The 20,788-nt window shown below is 41.1% G+C and overlaps 1 protein-coding gene and 1 non-coding gene across 4 annotated transcripts in view; one reads left to right on the top strand and one right to left on the bottom strand.

Moving 5' to 3' along the window:
• The window catches only part of LOC135487802 (uncharacterized), a 32,885-nt gene extending 14,589 nt beyond the window's left edge, over window positions 1-18,296 (bottom strand). The window contains exon 1 of one of the 3 annotated variants that reach the window (XM_064771884.1): window positions 18,132-18,296. The gene's annotated coding sequence lies outside the window, so the exon portion shown is untranslated. Of the gene's footprint in view, window positions 1-3,815; window positions 3,888-5,190; window positions 5,426-18,131 lie in introns of those variants that run through there. The other 2 variants (XM_064771883.1, XM_064771885.1) reach the window with 2 other exon arrangements.
• On the top strand, window positions 15,803-15,874 carry Trnap-agg (transfer RNA proline (anticodon AGG)). Its single transcript has one exon. It is a non-coding gene; the product is annotated as a tRNA-Pro (tRNA).
• Window positions 18,297-20,788: the final 2,492 nt, after the last annotated feature.

Genomic DNA, 20,788 nt, shown 5'->3' with positions numbered 1-20,788 from the left:
AAACTGTGGTATAGAGACTGGTAACGACCCTTGTCTGGATTCAGATATACGTATTCTGGTAGATTTATGGAGCATACATGATTAGGTACCAGTCTAGGCATGATTATATCAAGCTTATGTGAGATTAGCTAAATGTTTTATGACATTGGGGAAGACATTACGTAACTATAAATCAAATTATAGCAGAATATGTTCTAATGAACGTTGCCAGGGTGACTTGATTGATATTGTGGATGAAACAGACTTCAAACGTTTATGAACTCGGCTCTTAGACTGCACTACAGCGTACACTATAATCAACCAGCGTCCGCTAGCGTCTAGAAAGGTTAAACGTCATCAAAATAATAGTCAGGTGGTCATAAACTAAATACACGTACATGTACATGTACACACGTAAATTTTACACATTTTCTGAACATTTCATGACCTCGGACCCAGTCAGATGGTAAAATGTGATGACCTTTCTGGCCTAGTCAGATGTTAAAATGTGATGTTCCCCTCTATGTCGACACTGTGGTATGTTTTGGACGATGTTAATATCATAACAAGCCTAAATCGTCTTCGTTGGTACCTACATGTATGTATATATGTATTTATGTTCCCATAAAAGCTTGGTCTGCATAATGAACAAGCAGTGAGAAGTAAATCAATCCAGCACGATGAACTGTCAACAGCATCCGTTTTAAATAAAAGGCAACGTCAATTTGCTTTTAGGCCATTCAACGCATTCCCACTCACAGGACACGAGATATGAAAGCGAAGCATAGTGGACTGGCACATTTACAATAGTGTCGAGTTCGTATAGCCTTCTAATAGTTCTGGTAGTGTATATGTAAATGAAAAACTAAATTATTAGTTACCTTACCTTTGATGTTGCGAAAAAACTGCAACTTTGTAATGTCACCGCCAATACAGGGGAAATGGTAACATTAATAATCCAGAACTGCGCTGAAAAAAAATCCAATTACATTCGGGGTTTTTTCTCGCAAATTGCATTAGTCTCTGAAGCCTTAGGAATAAGAGAAAAATTCATTCGCTTTAGCAACGAATCCTTCCCAGTCGTGCGATGAATGTGAAAACAGCAAAGAGACTGCTTTCAAACTTAGTTACAAAATCTAAGATAACCTTGTTTCTTCAATTCAGTACACTCTTAAAATTTATAAGTAAAAGACGGATGTATAAGTGTAGCACATCTAATTTGACAGTTCCTATTGCACCAACTGTTTACAGCCTTGTGTTGAGACGGGGCAAGTTATGGCGGGCGTGGTGAAGTCTCGGCGATCGAAACGGTGAAACCAGACTCGAGACTGCGGAGCTAATGCAGTCATAGATATCTATCGGATTAGTCCTGTGGTGGAAATAAACCCACCTGTGTTAGTGATAATGGCATCGACAAATATTCATTCTGCCTGAGCTCCTCTTTTTTCTTTCTAGTTCTCTTACTGCTATTGGCGGATTTTTTCTCTGAGCTGGATTATTGAATCTCGCCTGGCAGAAGCGTAATCTCATCAATCGTGCCTAAAAGTGTTAATTTGTTTGGATGGCAACTACTGCAGTGGCTACTGTCAATAAATTGGTGTGATACTAGAGGCGACAATGTCTGGAGCAGCGTGCATGCTATCAGCTCATTCAGAAATTTAACGTTACTTCTGGGCATTACTTCGACATCATTAGGGGTGTGCATCAAATGGCGGTTAGTAGGAACATGTATGCTCCCAACCATAGGCCTTCTCCAATAAACCAACTAGACCCCATGTGAGTGATGGCAGGCAAGACTTAAAAAAATTTATATTCAAAGCTGGCAAGAAATATGCATTCTCAATACAAACCAACATTTCAATAACCGGCCCCAGGATATTGAATGACAACCCATGCTCGCATTTTCATTTCACTTCATTATCGATTGACAAGAAAAAAACGCAACACCAGCTAACATGTGTTGAAAATGGAGAGTTAACGAATTGAACAGGCTCCGTCCATTGCAAAATTGATTTTGCACAGCAATCAGCAAATTGGTGTTAGATGTCGTACATGTAGTTTGTAAGGTGGACCTTTTCCAATGTAACCGTCGCATTGGCATGAAGTGAAATTCGTACAGTAAGCTTACATTCTGTCATCCTAGTCATCCTGAGGAAATCAAGGGTTGATGTTCGCTTCTCCGCCGTCTCTGTTCGTGTGCAAGGCCGGAGAAGCGAACATTAACCCCTGATTTCATCAGGATGCCACAGAGTGTACAAAGGACCAGTGTGTTTGACAAGGTGTGGTATTCTTTGTAATGACTTAAGAGACCATGGTCTCTGCTAGAAAACGGAAGAACTTTCAATCTAAATGGAAAAGCAAAAAAAGTTTGCGGCACAAGTCAATCTACCCGTGCTTTGAATACGAATTGACACGAAAATCTCATCTTGATGAAATAGGATTTGCATATTTTATCTGCACTAAGCTTATGAACCTGCTTCTGTACATAACAGTTCGTAAATAGGCAAATAAACAGATGCAATATTGCTTTTTCAGGATTGATTTATCGATTTGCAACTAACTTGGCATAAGCAGCAGGAAGGTAGTGCATCCTGAAACCGTAGGCTGATATGTCACATGTTGCTGTGATCAGCATACGCATCCAGAGATGCCCGCCAGAAAGAGATGTTTGTTTTCGAATGATTTCTAAACAAAAATTTGGTGAATTTCTGATGATGCCGTACACTCCGACTTTGACGAGTTCTCCTCGAGTTCTTCTCTGGATGGAATTCAACATAATTTGTACTCTCATTTTCTCAGAAATTTTTTCATCCTTCTGATTCTGAAAAATTTTCAAAGCCAAAATTTTTGGGGGGCTGAAGATGTTTCTTCATTTTGAGCAGAAAAAAAACAAGTGAAAAAAATATTTGTAAATGTAAAATAGGGTGCTGATGGTGCAGGGAAATAGACTCGTAGTTACATGTAAAAACAATGCCGTATTATAGTGCCCCAGTAATAATGCATACGCATTTGCTGAATTTGTAAATACAGTATTTGTGTATCTGTCTCCACGACGGCAATGTTGAAATTTACATTCAGTACGTTTAAACGCAATTGGAAATTTTCAAATTCAATTACAGATTTCAAATTTTCAACGAACGACGTTGACTGCACCACTTACCAAGAAAAGATACAATCATAAAGGAAACGCTGTTCCTTTCAACGAGCTGCAATGCGCATCGGTTTTTTTCTGCAATCATTTAATGCACAACGGCAAACTCTCTCGTTTGAAAAAATCTTCTTTTGACAAACTGCCTCCTTAAGCCGCATAAGAATCATCCCTCCAATCTCATGATAGTCATACAGGTCGTTATGACATATTAAAGAAGGTAAAAATGGGTTTTCTTACGAGCATTACGGATGGGGTCTCTTCACGTGAATGGGCATGGTGCTAGCGCTGCTTACTAAGTGGCATGACTACAGATAAGCAATTCTGGTATTTCTTGGAAAATTGCATATGTCTCATAGATTTCTTTGTTTTATGGTTATATTATGTTAATTACATTATTATCTTGCGGCGAGGGGCACCACTTCGTTACTTATGAGTAGACCTATCTGCCGCGATAGTTTACTGATGTTTTGATGTTCTAGCAAAAGGTACTTGAAAAAAGGAGTCGCACTCATCTCCCATAAAGCATTGAAGGCTGAATGCAGGCGAAGCAATCACCATTTTGGCCAAAGCAGAGACTAGATAGAGACATTGCATGGGACCAAGGAAGCAGAATTTTACTCCGGGGCCAACGAGGTTGGAAGACAGAGACGAAACTGCTGATGGGATAAGTCATATTAAGACTTACTTGAGGTGCTAGAAAGGCCCGCGGAGAGGACCAGAGCACCTGCGACAGGCGATACTCTCCTGGTGCTAAGGCAAGAAGATAAAAAATAAGGCGATATCAATATGAATAGTGACGAGTAAATTCAATCATCTTGCTTCTGTAAGGCACAGAATGGCAGAGTAATGTTTTAAGTTTAAACCTTCAAGCATTTACTTACTTGCTAATGGCTCTTCGTCCCCAGTCGGAGAAGTATTTACTACGATGTATATTGGTCGAAGTGCAATTATACGTGTACATCCATTATTGCAGTTACAATATGGAATATCACCAAGTGGCTATTGTACAATAAGGTCACCCTGATGACGGTGCGATCAAAATAAGATCTTTCAGGAAGGAAGTTCTTCAGTTCTGCATGAAATATGATTACTTATTCATACAGAAGATCTGCAAAAGAATCAGTTGTAAACCTCTGACCAACTTTAAGTAGAGCATTTTCTGAAAAGTTGCATTAACAGATTAGTCATCTGTGGTGTGTATCACTATCCAAGAATAGATGATAGAAGAAGCGATGCCAGACACTTGCTTACCGATTCATAATGCTAGGCGTAACCATAGAGAACGGAAAGGCAGCAACAATACCGCCAGTTCTTTTTCCAATACCATCACGACTTCTTCCAGTTGATTAATTATTCATCATAATGGCATTACTTATTCATCAAAATTGTATCATCACGATCTTCTATAACGCGGTATGAAACATAGGTCCGTCACGTACAGGCCTATATATAAATCAAAATGGTATTAGAGTCAATCTCTCACTTTTCTAATTGCTAAACAGGGTTCAGAGCAGACTACCTAAACCTCTGATTAAAGGCAAGCAAGGTGGGTATTGAAGTAAATGGCAGAACTAGATATATAATATCCACAGAAGAAGGGACGGAATCACTTTATCAATGTAGGACCGACAGGCGCGGAATCTGACTCCTGGCCGGACAAGCCATGCCAGGTAATAGGCCTTAATAGGACTGGTATCTACCGAATGCACTCCTCTGAGAATTCTACAGGCTGTCATACAAAACACACGAACATGGTATAGAATAACTTAAAAACCTGTCGAGTTCTGATCAATATCAAATTATCACTCTTAATGACACATCAATATAGATTTTAAACCTTGTGTAAATTGGTCTTGACTAGAGATGCGGACCTATTTCATTGGCTGTATAGTTCCCGACTTCTCTTAAGTCCTTGGCGATGCTAGAATCGGCACATGTTGTAAAGAGTTGATAAACGTAGGCCGAAAGATTTTTGCAAAAACGTCTACCTGTAGATATGGATAATTAACCTACAAGCAAAAATGACTGATAGTGCAAATGACAATTGGAGTCATACTTACGGTTGTAGAGGTCAATTCCTGCCATCCTTCGAGAAGAAAGTCGCGGCGAATACCCTCCAATATGTTTTCTGTCTCCCGAGCTAGCTCCCCTCGGTGTGCGTGATCTCGCTAGCTCACAAGGTCAAGGTCGAACCCCTTTGCATCCTTGGCAACGGGAGCGAAGAGACGTGGCGATCAACAAACCCAGTTCCAGGGCTTGGCTTATTCCGCTGGCTCGGTTCAAGAGCGGGCTGTAACCACGGCAACTGTTGATTCACTCTCGTTCGTGCAGTATGTATGAATGACGGTGTTTTCTCATCGAGTTCTAATGTTTCCCATTGCAGTCCAATATGTTTCTGGTTGTGTTCGCGAACAAACAACCATTAAGAAAGTTGGTAATCGTATATGAGCAGTTAATAAGAATGGGCACACTATTTCTCAGAATGTTTGATCTACGGTTTCATTCTTCGCATTTGTTCTCGCAAATGCTACTCGCTGCTAGCAGCTGTTCGAGGTAGCCAGCAAGAGAAGCTGGTGGGCCTCCAATTGTCGTGTTATGTAGAATCATTCAAGACGATCCGTCTTAGACTTCTAGGTATATTGAGCCCGAATGATTCTCCCCGAATACGCCTCTTAGACTCGACACTTCTATTCTTGTCCTTAAAGGTGCTGTAATTTGCTGATAGAGCTCCCTGTTCCCATAATTCCAACGTAGTTCCGATGTCAGACTCTATTTACCATTCAAGTCCAATGTTCTCTGTGTATTCCACTAAAAGCGAGCACGAAGTTTTGTAGCAAATCAACAAGTCCGTCTACAAGCAGGTGCAAATGGTAGTTGATAAAGTATGGAATTAGTGAAACCTTGGAAACACTGATAAACCTTGGAATATTCAATGTAAACCATGGAATCACTGTGCAAATAGCGCGGGAAATCGGGTGCGTTCCTTCCACGATTTATACCCTCCCAACTGACAGTCTCGTCCCAGCTGACTTTATTGATAGCAATTTGCCAGTTAGTTCAGAAGCCAACATTTTTAATGTGGAGGATGACGTCATCAATTGGCAATGCGCTGTGGTCGTTAAAATATTTTATTTCTCTTCAATGGAAGCAAAAATTAGTTTTTATGATTGTTTTGTATTCCATAGACGATAAAGTATTATGCTCGGTACTAGATGCACGAGATCATAGGACAAACACACACGTGAATAAAAAAACCGCTTAGAACTGGTGACGTCACAAAGATCTCTGCATCCCTCGATGCGTACTGGAAGATGTAAGAAATCGCTCACGGCGAAGGAAATTTTCATCCGCAAACTTCGGTAATAAACATACATGACTAGGCTTCTTTTATTCATCGTTTGTTATAAAATATCAGTCAATCATAGACAATTAGGCCTAGACATAGTCGTCAACCTTATCCATGCATAATGCATGACAGGCCCCCAATTTTCTCTGTATCACCCTGTATGAACAGACCGATCCGTAGTTCAAATAGGCCCCGCGTGGTGGTGGCGTATTTATAAGCGGAGCGCTATTGGTTCATATTATGGGTGTGTGGTGGGCGTGTCTTCCCATATTTGGGAGATCAGTACTGTACACTGGAGGCGAGGTACAACTGGGTTGTTCTAAAATACAGACTATTGAATCGGATATGCGACAGATTCCTAAATTACCATAAAATTCCGATCTGATCATGTAAGAATAAGCTCCAAATGTTGATTCGTAACCACGTTAGGTTCGAATGGCATTATTTCATGTTTTTATGCATTTTTAGGACTGATTCCAAGGTTTATCACTGGTTCCAAGGTTTCACTGATTCCAAGCTTTATCAACTACCGGTGCAAATATCCCACGGCCGCTGCACGGCAAGTGAATGTAGCGTTTGTTGTCTGAGTCAACACAGAAGTCAACAGAGAGTAAAATCTCGGTTAATGTTGGAAGTACCTGAGTTCCTGTATCGATTGAAAGTTGATCGTCTTCAAGCCTCAAGGGTGGGCCTCGTCTACAGACAATAACAAACAGCTGTCGAAATGGTCATATCAATTAAGATTGTGCGAGGAAGGAGTTGCAGGCGGTGAACATTTTGAAATGTATCGAAACGCCAGAGCTGCACTCTTGAAATAAAGGTTTTTGAGATTCAGCTCAAAAACCAGATGCGACTGCTTTAACGAAGCAAACAGCCTCATTCAGGGCCCTGTATCCACCCACGCCATACATGTACCTAACCAATTCAAGCGGTAAAAAAGACAACAGTCGCCCGAGGATCTCCGTGATCCAGAGATGCAATAGACTGTCAGGCAGCCTCCATCAGGGCCCTGTACCCACCCACGCCATACATGTACCGAACCAATCAAAGTGGTCGTGAAAAAGACAACAATCGCCCGAGGAACTCCCTGATCCAGAGAAGCAATTATGACTGCCTATGGGAAGGAAGTAGGGAAACAAATTGATGGTCTTCAGATGACTAAATATCTTTTATCTATGCAGTTAAGGGACTATAGATCAGGTTTGATCCAGCGATGAGCGTATTCTTGCACAAGCGTGACTAGTTTCTATGTAAGATAAGAGAGACACCTATCGGAAAATCTGTGTAATTCAATCCGACCAACCTGGCTAATGCCTGCAGACTCCCTTTAAATCAAGCACGGTAAACACACGGTACACTTTGGCATTTCTTCTCAAAGCAATCATACAAGGCATCAAACGTTAAAAAGAAACGATCAGGAGTGATTACAGCACGGAGCAGCTAAAGTATTATCAAATAAGAGTTTTTCATACTCGGTGATTATCTCAAAGAGCAGCGTACATATCTTTGCTGCTGACAATAATTAATTGTGACACAGATTATCAAGAAATGGCTTCCAGCCCCGTGACTCCTAGGACCAGAATCATTGAAAAAAAATCTAATTGCAATAAACAGTGCACAGGGAACCAAGTTGCAAGCTATGTCCAAAACTGTCTCGCAAAACTAGCGATGATCAATTATCAGCTTCCATGTGAAGCTACACGCGGCGTCGCATGGGCGGCGAGTAGGGGTATTATCCCCTTGACCACCTGAATCCCATGCGCAAGTTGTCCCTTGACAAATACAGCGGCATAAAAGGAAGACTGCCTTTGGTGTTCCCGCTAGTCATAGAAATCTTTGCTTGATTAAACCAATGTTCACTAAGAGGGTACATCCGCCATTAGTGATGGATGGCCGGCGGAGGCAGTTGATGAAGCTGGAACCCGCACCCGGCCATGGTGGCGCAAGAGCGTCCACATAAAAGACTAATCTTTTTTTCGTAAGTGACTTGATTTTGCTCATGCATAACTAATCAGGCTGACTATTTTTGCCCTTGTTCAAGGAAATAGAAGGGGCGACACCTTATCATGTAAACACCCGTCACCCCTTCCATTTACTTGATTAACTGCCAATGCGACAAGCGCGATTAGTTATGCATGAACAATATCGTGTGTGAAGAAAATAATGGTGTGTTTATTAATGGGAATCTGATATTTTCATCGTTGTTTAAATACAAAGATCCATGCGATCTGTTTGGTTTTGCGTCGTAATACGAAAGTACCCAACCCGTTTTTTCTAAACCTATTCTCTCATCTTATATTCAACTACACTAAATATTATTTGAAAGACCCTGCACCAACGGACGTTACGGAGGGAATTCAAAGAGGTTCAGGAATTCAGGAATGGTATAATGATATCGCGAATAATGCACTGTTTACAGGTTATTTGAAAGTTGTGGTTTGCCGCTGTCCTGCACAATCTTATCAAATATACGAGACCCAAGGAACCTGATAATTATGGCTAACTCAGAAAGACGAGACCCTAGACGCGGCGCATACCAGACTGACTCCCTGAAATCGGGTCAACTAGCAATAAAGATGGATGGTCATCTCGGGGAACGATGAAGTATGCATGCCAGTGGTAATCCTTTGTTCATCTGATCTGAAGGGGATCTGACGTGATCATTTGGTGCATTGCTACTGGTAGAGAATTCTTGGTAATTGGAATATCTCCTCCTCTTGATATATTCTCAAAGTGATCAGAACCATTGTGATAGAAGAAAACGACTGGGTGGTCGATTCCCCGCGCATCATTCAGAGAGATCCAATCAAAATGTTCTTTAACAGTTAGAAAAACCTATCCTACATGTGCTGAGACAATTTTCTACTGAACTTCTTTTCGTGAATGGTGTTGTTTGTGTAGCAGCCCTCGCTTTTCATAAACAACGATTTTTCATCAAGGCGATGTGTTGTGCATAATAATCCATGCAAACACACCATCGTCCATTCCCTGCCTACTAAAAGTAGTTTTAACATGTCAGATTCAATAAAATAACTAAATGATGCAAATAAAATGATGCAAATGAATTAAACATGCGGTATGGCATCACCGATCTTTATGCCTCATGCAGTCGATCTATAATTTGATTGAGAACCCAGAGTCTATTATGCAAAATGTAGTATCAGCTGAATGATTCTCTTGCGGCACAGTGTATATCAATAGTGTAATGATGCCTCCAATTAAAATGAGTTGTATACTATGTACGCATAAACCATGTTACTACCCATGGACAATATAATGTCAATATAATACTGATTTAAATCACAGCTTTATCTCATGGATGCCGCATGGCATTTATCGGGTTTATGCAATGACAAAAAAATGAAGAATCCAGCTTGCAAAATCCAGTGTCCGATGCAGTAAATTCGAACACCCCTACAGCTTGTAGTATAGCGTAGTACTTCAGAACGTCTTTTGAATGCAATCTTCTCAATATCATCAACTACAACAGTTTTTATCCTGGCTATGAGCTCTACATGATACATGATTTCTAATACAAGGATTACCTCTTTCCGTGCGCCATTCACAAACATCACAAGGCATCTTCAAAGCCACTGACTCCGTTGCATTCTTAAGATTTCTATTCATGCTTTGCTTGTGTTATCTTCCATTAATCTCTTGTAGCTGTAAATGTCATGATAAGTTTCTGGAGTGGATGGCGCGCCAAGTGTCAAAGAGGACAGAAAGGAAGATACCAACAATGGGAAGACGACAACTATTGTGGCCAATCACGAGAACACTTCACGTTAGGTTTGCTTACGACAAGCGTGCATTGCTTGTCTTATTCATGTATGTCAATACGGTAACGTGGACCGAGAACAGATAAAAGACCGAAGAAAAAAGACCCCCATACGAATAAGACCGAGATTGATAAGACCAAAGACAGATTAGACTGAGACAAATAACATCAGTAATAGGAAAGGGTCCACTCCATAATAATGGCTCTCACAGACACCGATACACTGTTAATGAAGATCAATGAACTCGATCACTAATTGAAATGATAATGGTAATAACAATTCCTCAATCGCGGAAACTGCGCGGAACGCGGGCCGACTCGATAAATTGGTCCTATTGATCCAGAATTACCCCGTGGCCTAATAGATGGAAGACAGTTCACCGATCATTCAGTGAGTTGAGACTCTGGCTGAAAATCCTAGACAATCAAAAATCCATAGTGGGTAAAAAATGACGGAGCTGTTATTCGCATCTTTGGCAGGGCAGGGGGAAACCCAGGAAAAGTTGGATTAGTGTCTTGCCTTTGAACTGAAACGAAATCACATTTCTCAGTAATTTGGCTCCCACCCACCCAGTCCATTTGCTGAAGTGCTTGTTGCAACGCCCACCAGCGGATCATGGTGCTTTTTATTACAGCCGTACTTCTCTGAGATTAAAACCAACTACACAATGTGAGCGTTCTCCTAGAAGGTGTAATAACCTCAGATTCAACCCCAAAGGAGGAAATGGTACACGATAAGCCGTTTTCGCAAAGGCAAAAAATCGCAGATATCGGAGCTGTTGCAACTTTCGTTTTCGTACAATGCACTTTTACCAATGGTGCTGTGGTGGGTCAACAACCACACACGAAGATAAAGGCTGACAACAACAGTGAATAATGACTCCTAGGGAATCCGCACGGGCACTATTATTATGTTGATAGAATAAAACCATGCATCACAAGCTTGGCAAATCCCGGATGACCAACAGCACTCAAGTTAATCACTCAAAAGTGGTAAAAAGCAGCTCGGACAAGATCTGACACCTTGCAGAGCTTGATAAGGCAGAATAATGGATCCGTGTAGCGATTTCTGGACATCACGAAGCCACCTTTAGGAAATAGCAACAGCTCTCCAAACGGATCAAAGCAGCAAGATGCAGTGGCTGTGAATGAATCCAATTTGCTACGGGTTCTTGGTTACCATGAGAACTACAGCCTGCCAAGAAGTCTTAGGCCCATCTTATGAGCAAGAGTTAATGACACTTTCAGTGTGTTGAAATATTCTGACTGGGAAAGTAACTACCCACTTTAACCCTCAGATAGTAAAGATGGGTTTTGTTGTTAATATTCTGAACAACTGCTGAGACTTCATGATTAGCTTACTGCATGAGGCCGTTTACACGGGACCAAACTGATCGGCCTTTGTATTGCCAGAGTCTTTCAAATACATTTATTTGAAAGACTGGTATTGCTGTGTAAACGCGCGCCAATATGATCTGGTCTGGTCTGCTTCAATTTGGTCTCCAGTATGAGACCTACTTGCAACATGCATTATGTCTGAAAATTGTGAACCTGGTTTTTAAAGTATTCTTGAGGAAATAGATAACATTTCTCTGGCGGTGACGACAACTTCATCTGTACGGAACCGATGTACTTATTGAGCGTCCACAGATATATCGATCAAGATGAAGCATCTCCTTCACCGTTACAAGAGACCATTATTGGTTTCCTTTGCTCATGTGAGCCTGCTTTCAAAAAGAATATTAAGTGCGCGGTCCTAATCTTCCAGTATGTGTATTTCTATGATGATGAAAACATGTTCTAGGTACGAGTACCTCCACGACATTTGATATGGAAAATGTCAAACCATTTAAAAAAAAATCTAAACTTAATGTACAAGTTTGTCCTGTTAGATACACCAGAGTCTTTCAAATAAATGAAAGACTCTGGTTATTCCAACCACACCCAACTTTTAGGCTCCAAGAGTCTGAGAAATCTCAATTCCTTGTAAAGCGCTTTTGTATGGACAGATCCTTCCTCAAAGCGCTTTCTCAGTGAAAATCGAGATAACTGAGATAGTGGTATTATACTTTAAGAAATTATTCTTGAATGACACGTTGACAAAAACCTTACAGTTTTTTTAACCCATACATTTCCGACATGTTCTTTCTTGGCTGTTCGCATTCTGAGCAGTCATGAAGGGGCTGGCCGCTACATGTATGTTTAGGTAGGATGCCTGACGTTCTTGATTGCAATATACCTAATGAATCATGCAAGGAAACCGCCCATTGCCAATGATACCTAATTTCCTGAAGACACAATTGGTCATTGGACATTGGCAAATCAGAATAACACGACCGACATATCGGTCTTTATCCAGGCAATCCGGTCACTGGTGACTGGTTAGACAGAACACCACGACAGAATACCACATACATGCATCAGTCTCCATTCAGCCAATCCGGTTACTGGTGACTGGTAAGACGGAATAACATGACAGCATACCACAGACATCAGTCTCCACACAGGCAATATCAGGTCACTGTTGACTGGTAAGACAGAATAACAAGACAGAATACCACAGACTGAACATCTCCGTAGTAACCATCGGCGCGGAAATTAATTTCGTATTGGAGTCAGGTCCGTTGTAAAAACATGAGGAAGCAAAGACTTTTTTCACACCGGGAATCTTTAATACGAAATCGTGACCTGTAGAGACATTGGTTTGTCATTTGACGCCCAAAGCAGAATCTGGACGAATTGACCTACCCTATAAATAGCCATGCCATTTTTGTGAGCAGGTTCAACAGTAGTGAGCAATGGGTAGAAGACTGGTGTAAACCAAGCCCCGGAACCGAGCCGGTTTAGAAGAAGGATATGTCCAAGGAGAGCGTGCCCCGGAGACAAATACATGTAACTGTTGGCAGCCGAACCCCGATTCCGAAAGCTTGGCGTGCATGTTGATGCCGGGTACCATGCCAGAGGCTTACGGTAGCATGCATTGACAATATAGCTGAATTTGTAAGTAATGGGTTCCCAGTGTCTCCAAAACAACATCTACTATACCACTTACCAAGGAGCAAAAGAAAGCTGTTTCCAATGTTAAAATCTACTTCATTCATCCTTTGATTATTTCAAACATCACTACAAGATGGTTAATGCGTGCCCCGAAGCACTTGCCTCAAGCTCCTAAGCCTTGCCATTAATTCCGTTTTCATAAAAGTTTTCAAATTCTGCCTTCCCTAATTAAATGAATAGTTCATGGAAAAATTAGTTCAGGTCCATGATTTTAGAGACGCCATTAAATCAGGGGTTTTGCTACAGCACCAATTTCAGATTTAAAATGTCGCGATTTCAATTAAGTTTTTTGTTCCGCTAATTCTACTAATTTTTTCCTTCAGTTTTTCAGAAATCCGAAGAAAATGAGGTTGTTCATATGAACAGACATATTTAATCGAGTAAAAAACCTGATGTAGCCCATAACATAGGGAAAATCTATAGCTTAGTGGTTAGAACAGTTTAAGCCTCCACAGCGCACGACATGGTTCCTCCTGATCCACATCTGCCATTAGAGTTGTTTGGAAGTCGAACCAACACTCCGTCGTGTCTGATCAGGAAGAAATTATCTCCCGGGTATGTCTAGAATATATTCTGATCACATGGTACCCTCAGCAATTGGATATATCAGCGCTGAGGAGGCTGCATGTCAAGTAGGACAACCCTAATGAGACACGGCACTGTTTTTAGAGTTCGGAGACATACGTTAAGAAGAGAACAGACCGAGATAAAACCCAAGTCCAAGGACCAATCAGAAGGGATGTATTATACGTGTTCGGCTCAGAAATCATGCCCCATGCCGCTTACAAGACTGCTGATTGGCCAATATCAGAGCAAACTCCCAAATTGTGGCTTGAGGAAAGTGGCGAGACAGTTAATCAATACCCTCTACTCTACTCTGCGTAACATGAATTCCTCATTGTGGCCCTCTCGTTGCCGCTGCCCCCCATATATACATACGGATGCATTGGGTGAGGACAAATCCTTCGGTTAACTCGGGGTTAATCCAAAGGTTTCTTTTGACATGTTCGGTCTTGAATTAAACAAGCCAGCTAAATTACCAAAGCAGCTTCTTGGTTCCAAAGGTGACGTTGGCCCAGCCGGCGGGTAGGGATATGACATTATCATCACGCGTTTCCCATCATCTGTAGTTGACGGTAACAACAACATGATAACCTTTAATGACACACAGCCAATCGGCCATCCGATGAGGACCAAATTTTCTATTCCAGCCACGGGCCAACCGTCAAGATCCCGGCGACCAGAGACACGAGTCTCGCAAATGACTTGATCACCTATGTCAGTTGGTTGTAGGTAATAATGTCCACTCTACATTGGACGTTATTGGATGTGATAGTTTACATTGACCACACCATTAAGACACGATAAAGGAGGTAATCAACCCATTGCCAATATTCCTTCTCTAGCAACGAAGTTAGGTGGACCTCTGTGACATTTTCTCATGGACTACCATTCTGAGTAAAATGCACGGGTTCTTAAGGATCGAAAGTGGTCATCACTTTGCTTAAAAAGCGAAACAATGCGATCCAGTACGGAGAGCGCATTTTATGGTTTCACTAATGGCGACGATTAACGGATCCAAAACACGTTATCTTTTTCAAATGTGACATTACGCTGACCAAACATTAATTATACCCCCTCCCCCCCCCCCCACACACACAGCCACCGTATCATGAGACAAGTCTCATCAAACGAGGATCAAGCAAAGGCCAACCTCAGCCTTTCTCTCGGTATTCACTCACACGACCATCGAATTTTTCTCCACACAACACCATTAGTATTTTTCTGGCATGGATCAAAGTCGTCGCAGCTGCTTTTATCAGCGTTGAAGTAGCTCGCCGATACCCGCGGCACACAATCAGCCACTTCTATTGACGGCAACATCACAGAAGCTTGGTATTGGCGTTTGTAATTATTTAAGGAAGCTGAACAAAACCGCTCCGACATTCTCATGCCTTTCGGATATCGGTCTTCTTTGTAACTGCAGGAGGAGATTTTCCGCGGGAGCGGGTACAGTTCTTGGAAGTTTGAGAGTAAATCAATGTCAATTCACACTCATTACTTTGGTTTGTTTCACTTTTGGCCCCCTGGTGACTAAGACGTGAATCAGATCGGGCCGAAATTCAGTGTCAGAGGTCACCTGACCTGGTTGCACGTTCAGAATATATTTCGTAATATTTTGATGATAATTACAGAGAGAGACTTTAAAACACTATTAAACCATCGATAATTGTTAAAAGTCTCCGTAAAAAAGGTAGATCCTGATACTCTTTTTAGAACTGATGAAACAATCAATCTGCGTAACATCTACTCGCAGTGCGTTCAAAAGTCATCTCCATTTTGAGTAACATATTTTTTCTTTGTATAATTCGAAGAGTTTCTTTTAAATCTCCGGTAAGATTCAGTAACTTTTCACGTTGCTTTCTCTCGTTTGTACATTATTGGAGTTCAACGTCTTTGTCTTTTAATGAGACCGTGTTCTCACTCAACTGGCTCGTTGGTCTAGTGGCATGATTCTCGCTTAGGGTGCGAGAGGTCCCGGGTTCGACTCCCGGGTGAGCCCTGTATTTTTTTAAGTTGTAAAAAGGTTTTTGCTGAGCACGCGTATACGGTGAAGAATAAAATGTATGTTTCGATTACATATCAAACCGGCGACATCTTCTGACATTATTTTTGTGTTTTACTTCTACAAATATATAAATTTTAAAATGTAGTATACATGTACAGTCATGCAAGGATACCCAGTTTGCGTATTGTTGCCCAATCGGGCGACAACCCCTCGAAACACCTCGAGTCGACTATTCATGTTATCCACCCCACATCCAACGCAAATATGCGAAAGCGGATAGTGATAACTGGCGCCTGGCGCCCGTTGGTCCTGTCAAATACAAATACCCATTGATTAGTATCATTCATCTATAAACCATGTAATTAGTATCATCATCACGTACGATTCTATTGATATTATCGCCATTTAGTCTGGTTGCTTTGTACTTTTCACTCTCTGTCAATTTCCAATACAATCTATTCATAGATGCATACGTCGCTCTAATTGGTACATTCATGTTCCATTCACAGTCAGTTGGCTCTCGTATCATCTATCCGTACACAGATTTAGCTCTCTGATCCCAGAATAGATTATTGATCTCAGTGTCTCAATCATTTCGATAAAAATATCATCTGTTGGATCAAACGCCATCCAAAAGGATCCGATGCCATCGAACATGATTTCTGCATTTGCAAGATGATGCAGCATAACTACCGTAGACAACGTAGATTTTGGATCAGTAATACAAGTTTGACTGTCTTTCCATCCTGCAGATCATTCATTAACATGATTTAAATCAATAAAATCAATCTTAGCAATTCTTATTTAATAATCCGATAAAAAGCTCATATCCAACAATCATGATAGTGACAGTGTTGTTATTTATTTCAATCATTCATTAAGATGATATCAATCATCTCAAGGTAAAATGATGTTCAATAAACTACCTTCATCCAAGCCAAATCTTAGTGATGGATTGGTGAGGCGGGAGGAAATTTCGCACCCCGGCCATGCACGGTTTTGGATATGAGGACCCCCTGAACATGACTTGATCATCAAACAGAGGTTGGCCTGGGGACTTCTGTACAGCGAAATATTAGAGGGCGAGAGAAAAGACAAAGGCAATTAATCAAGTGAACGATATGATGATCATACCTGTTAAATGGTATGATAATCTAATTCAAGCCGAAACAGTCCTGGGGCAATACAAGCTGCGTGAACAACATGAGAGAGGACGTCTGATCCAAAAGGTTAAAGGGCGAGACATAGAAGACAATCACCCCACTTAACTATATCATCATGACATAAATCTCATTTGAGAGGAATCAGCGTTCCTTTACTGATCAAGAGTAGAAATCTGAAGAGCAGAAATGGAGAGAGTAGAGTAACGAACAGGACACGACGTCTGCTCAGTAAAAGGTTAAATGGCTTGTGCTAAGAAGGCATGCTTACTTCGTAACAGCATTGTCTATTTATTCATTTGAAAATTCTGGTAACAGCAACTTCATGAAGAACAGAGAGAAGGAGTCACTTGGGTTTTTTTCCCTTGCTTACTTCGGGACAGCATTGTCTATCTATTCAATATTCTGGTAACAGCAACTTGAAGAACAGAGCGAAGAAGTCACTTTTGTTTTTCCCTTCGTGTAGTGTTCAAATAAGGACGAAAGGCAATTTAATTTTATCGACGGGTCCAATGATAGTCGGGGTACGATGCATCAGGTTGATTTCTTCATCAACCGAAACAGTGTTAGCTTCCATGTTGTATATAGTCACTCTAAAAGGGCGTTCTGGCAATGTGATTTAAACCAAAGCAGCCGATATCACAGATTTGTACTCACTCTGGGGATAAAAATACATGTTGTCAAGAAAAGCAGGTTCAACGAAATGTTCTAACCATGTCTCAAAGTTTCGCATCATGGTATGCACCGAAGGTCTTCAAGTAACTAAATTACCGAGTATCCGCCATTCGGAGGGATTGACGGCCCACGCAGGAAGTTTGATCATCTCCCCTAATCGCGATTCTTCCTGCAGGGGCGGTACCAAGGCATCGTTAATTATAGTTCCCGCCATGCGAAAGAAAGAAGAAAAACCACCTTCCTAAAATGATGAAGCAGGTCTCTTTACCCGCGCAGATAGCCGACCACCGGGCCTCCCCGCCTTTTCAGGTAAAAAAGAAGAATATCAATGCATTCGGCGATATCAACCCCGGGATATCAACAATACAGGAAAACATAAATACGATACGGTGATGATGAGTATGAAAAAGTCTGACCTGTCGCAGCCATCTTCCATGTTCTTCAGAGAAATTATTGTCCAAATATGAAGGATCGAAACAGGCTGTCCTTGAGCGTGAGCGATGCAGCCGTATGCTAGCCAGAATAACGCACCATTTCGTATGTTCACCGCAGAAAACACGCCAGCTTGCTATAGTTAAATTGTCCTACTATTCCCATGCTGTGCAATGGGTTTCCATGGAAACGGCTCAAACATGTGGCATCGCTCTACAGATCTTCTCAAGACTCAATTCAAGCTGACGGCAGCAGCGCAGACGTACATGTAACTTTCCCACCGAGTGTTGGGCATGGTTTGTCAGCGCATCTGGTGCACTAATAATGAGATACTCTTAATCAGTGTGATACTTATTAATTACAACCTAATGCAGATGCTTTCTTTATGGCAGTTTCGCCATACTTGATACATTCATTGTACCAAATATCTCAATATATCTCATCCGAGATAATATCTCGATCGCTCGAGATAATAAGTCCACCGATCGAGATATTTCCTGAAAAAAAAATTTCACGTTGAAAAAAATTATGTGATGTCCTTTCCCAGCCACCGTAGAAAACACGATACTTGAGACCGGAATTCTGACCATTTATCGATATCAATAATGCAAAAGACGCCTTAATCGCTATTGCCTGAGAATGCTGGCGACCAGTATTTGGTTTCCACATTAATTCGACTACTGTATACACCCAAATTTTCGCGCTTCCTTATTTTTGCGATTCATGAAAAATTCTTTAAATTGGCAAATTGTTCGTTCGCATATAATACTGTTGGTTCAACTATATTCATTTCCTACTTCTGGCGCGAGGCAACACCACTAGTCAGTCATGATGCATGCTCATTTGCTATATGCATTCCTGCTCACGCGCAAATGACTAATTGGTATACAAATGTATATGAATTGATAATGAACATCATCAGCATTATCAATAACAATAACAACACGTAGTGTCATTATGATGTGATAACGTTATCAACATCATCATCATCAGGAGATGTAGCAAAGTTAACAAAGTTATCAAAAACCTCAATCGATTTTCAAGGCCTGAGGCATTTGAAATAATCACCTTTTTTCACAAAGTGGTTTTCGATTTACCAATTATGAAAGCTTTTGATTTTGAAGAAATCAATTCAGAGACGCATATCATTGATGACTCTTTCTTTGAAACTGGCAATTCATTTTTGGTTGGGTTTTTTATTCGTTATCTTCGGGCTTTACCTCGCAATTGCGTGAGCGAGACGGCCCTGTGCCGTACTAGAGGTTTGATTTAATCCTAATATTAGCACATTTTACCATTCATAGAACATGCAAATAAACGCAACCCAACGCCACCAATGTCGTAACTTTCGGTTAAGTACGACCAATGTAACTTTATTGCCTTCTTTATACATGTGATGAGGAACCTCGTTGCCTTGGTGACAAAACCAATCCAGACCACCAGTACTACAATTTTCAAAATCCCAATTTGTTAAGTTCTGATCGTAATTGATTTACTGAGACTTCTTTTCCCTGGTGATGATATACTACTAGACGTTGGCAACTACCATTGCGTAGCAATTTGGTGATGGAAGCCGTGGTCGTGCCGGAAGGAGGAGGTTTCATCATTTCTTCAAAACTCAAAAGGGCGTCAATATCGACACTGCGACAGAGAGAAAATGTCTGCTTTTGAGAATGCCATAACCTTTCCTACATGTATATACATGTTCTTCGGAGAACAAGATCGCTTGCGCTTTACCCGATGTTCCCGGCCATTCCGCAAAGTCGATTCCAATGAGTCGTTGGAAATGGCGCGTCAAATTAGAGCAAGGGTAGGATGATCAAAGGGAGATTACACTGATGAAGACAGCTATAATTAGACAAGCTTTAGACGCTACAATCTCGGATGAAAACGACCTGAAGCTGGATTCTGAGAAGAACCGCCCCTCTGTGATAAAACAAAGCATCCGAGTGGATACCATTTTTTTCTGACATTACGTTTTTTGTTCCTCTTACCCTGCAGTTAAAAGATTTCGATACTGATAAATTTAAGCGGGTCGGATCAACAGTGTACCAGATTAGCTACATGATATTCGCCTGGGCATTCGGACGGAAAACCACTGATTTTGGACAGGTTTTTGCAACAATGACGATGCGGTGTTATTGCATCAGGTGTCAGGAGAATGGCTCGCTGATGGACACCACTAATGTACTATCGATTAGCTAGATGAACTATTTTAGAGACATCGATCTCCATCTATAGTATCAACAGTTCCCGAAGGAATTGAACCAGCTGCGTTGAGTGGAAACATATCTGTTCTCAATGTTAAAACTGGTGTATAGCGAACTCAGATGCATCCTTAGCCGATATCTGATCTGTTGTTAGACATAGTTGTTGCCGTTGTTAAATAAGCGTATATCTAACTCGGATGCATCGTTAGCCAACCCATAGTAACACTGGTGTACTCTAAACTACTCCTGTTCTCTCTTCTCTACAGATTCTTGATTCTCCGTGTCGCAAACCTAATTGCTCACAGTCAAGATTCAAGATTTATCGCCGTTGAGCATTCATCATGCATGATTTCGACTGAAGTGGAATCGGAATCATACAAGCAGAGGTTCGCAATATGCACGAGATACGAGATATAATATCGTTTTTAACT

Source organism: Lineus longissimus, chromosome 5 (assembly GCF_910592395.1).
Source record: "Lineus longissimus chromosome 5, tnLinLong1.2, whole genome shotgun sequence".
Classification (NCBI taxonomy): Eukaryota; Metazoa; Nemertea; class Pilidiophora; order Heteronemertea; family Lineidae; genus Lineus; species Lineus longissimus.
The sequence above is the reverse complement of the archived record's forward strand: the minus strand, read 5'-3'. Positions and strand labels throughout refer to the sequence as shown.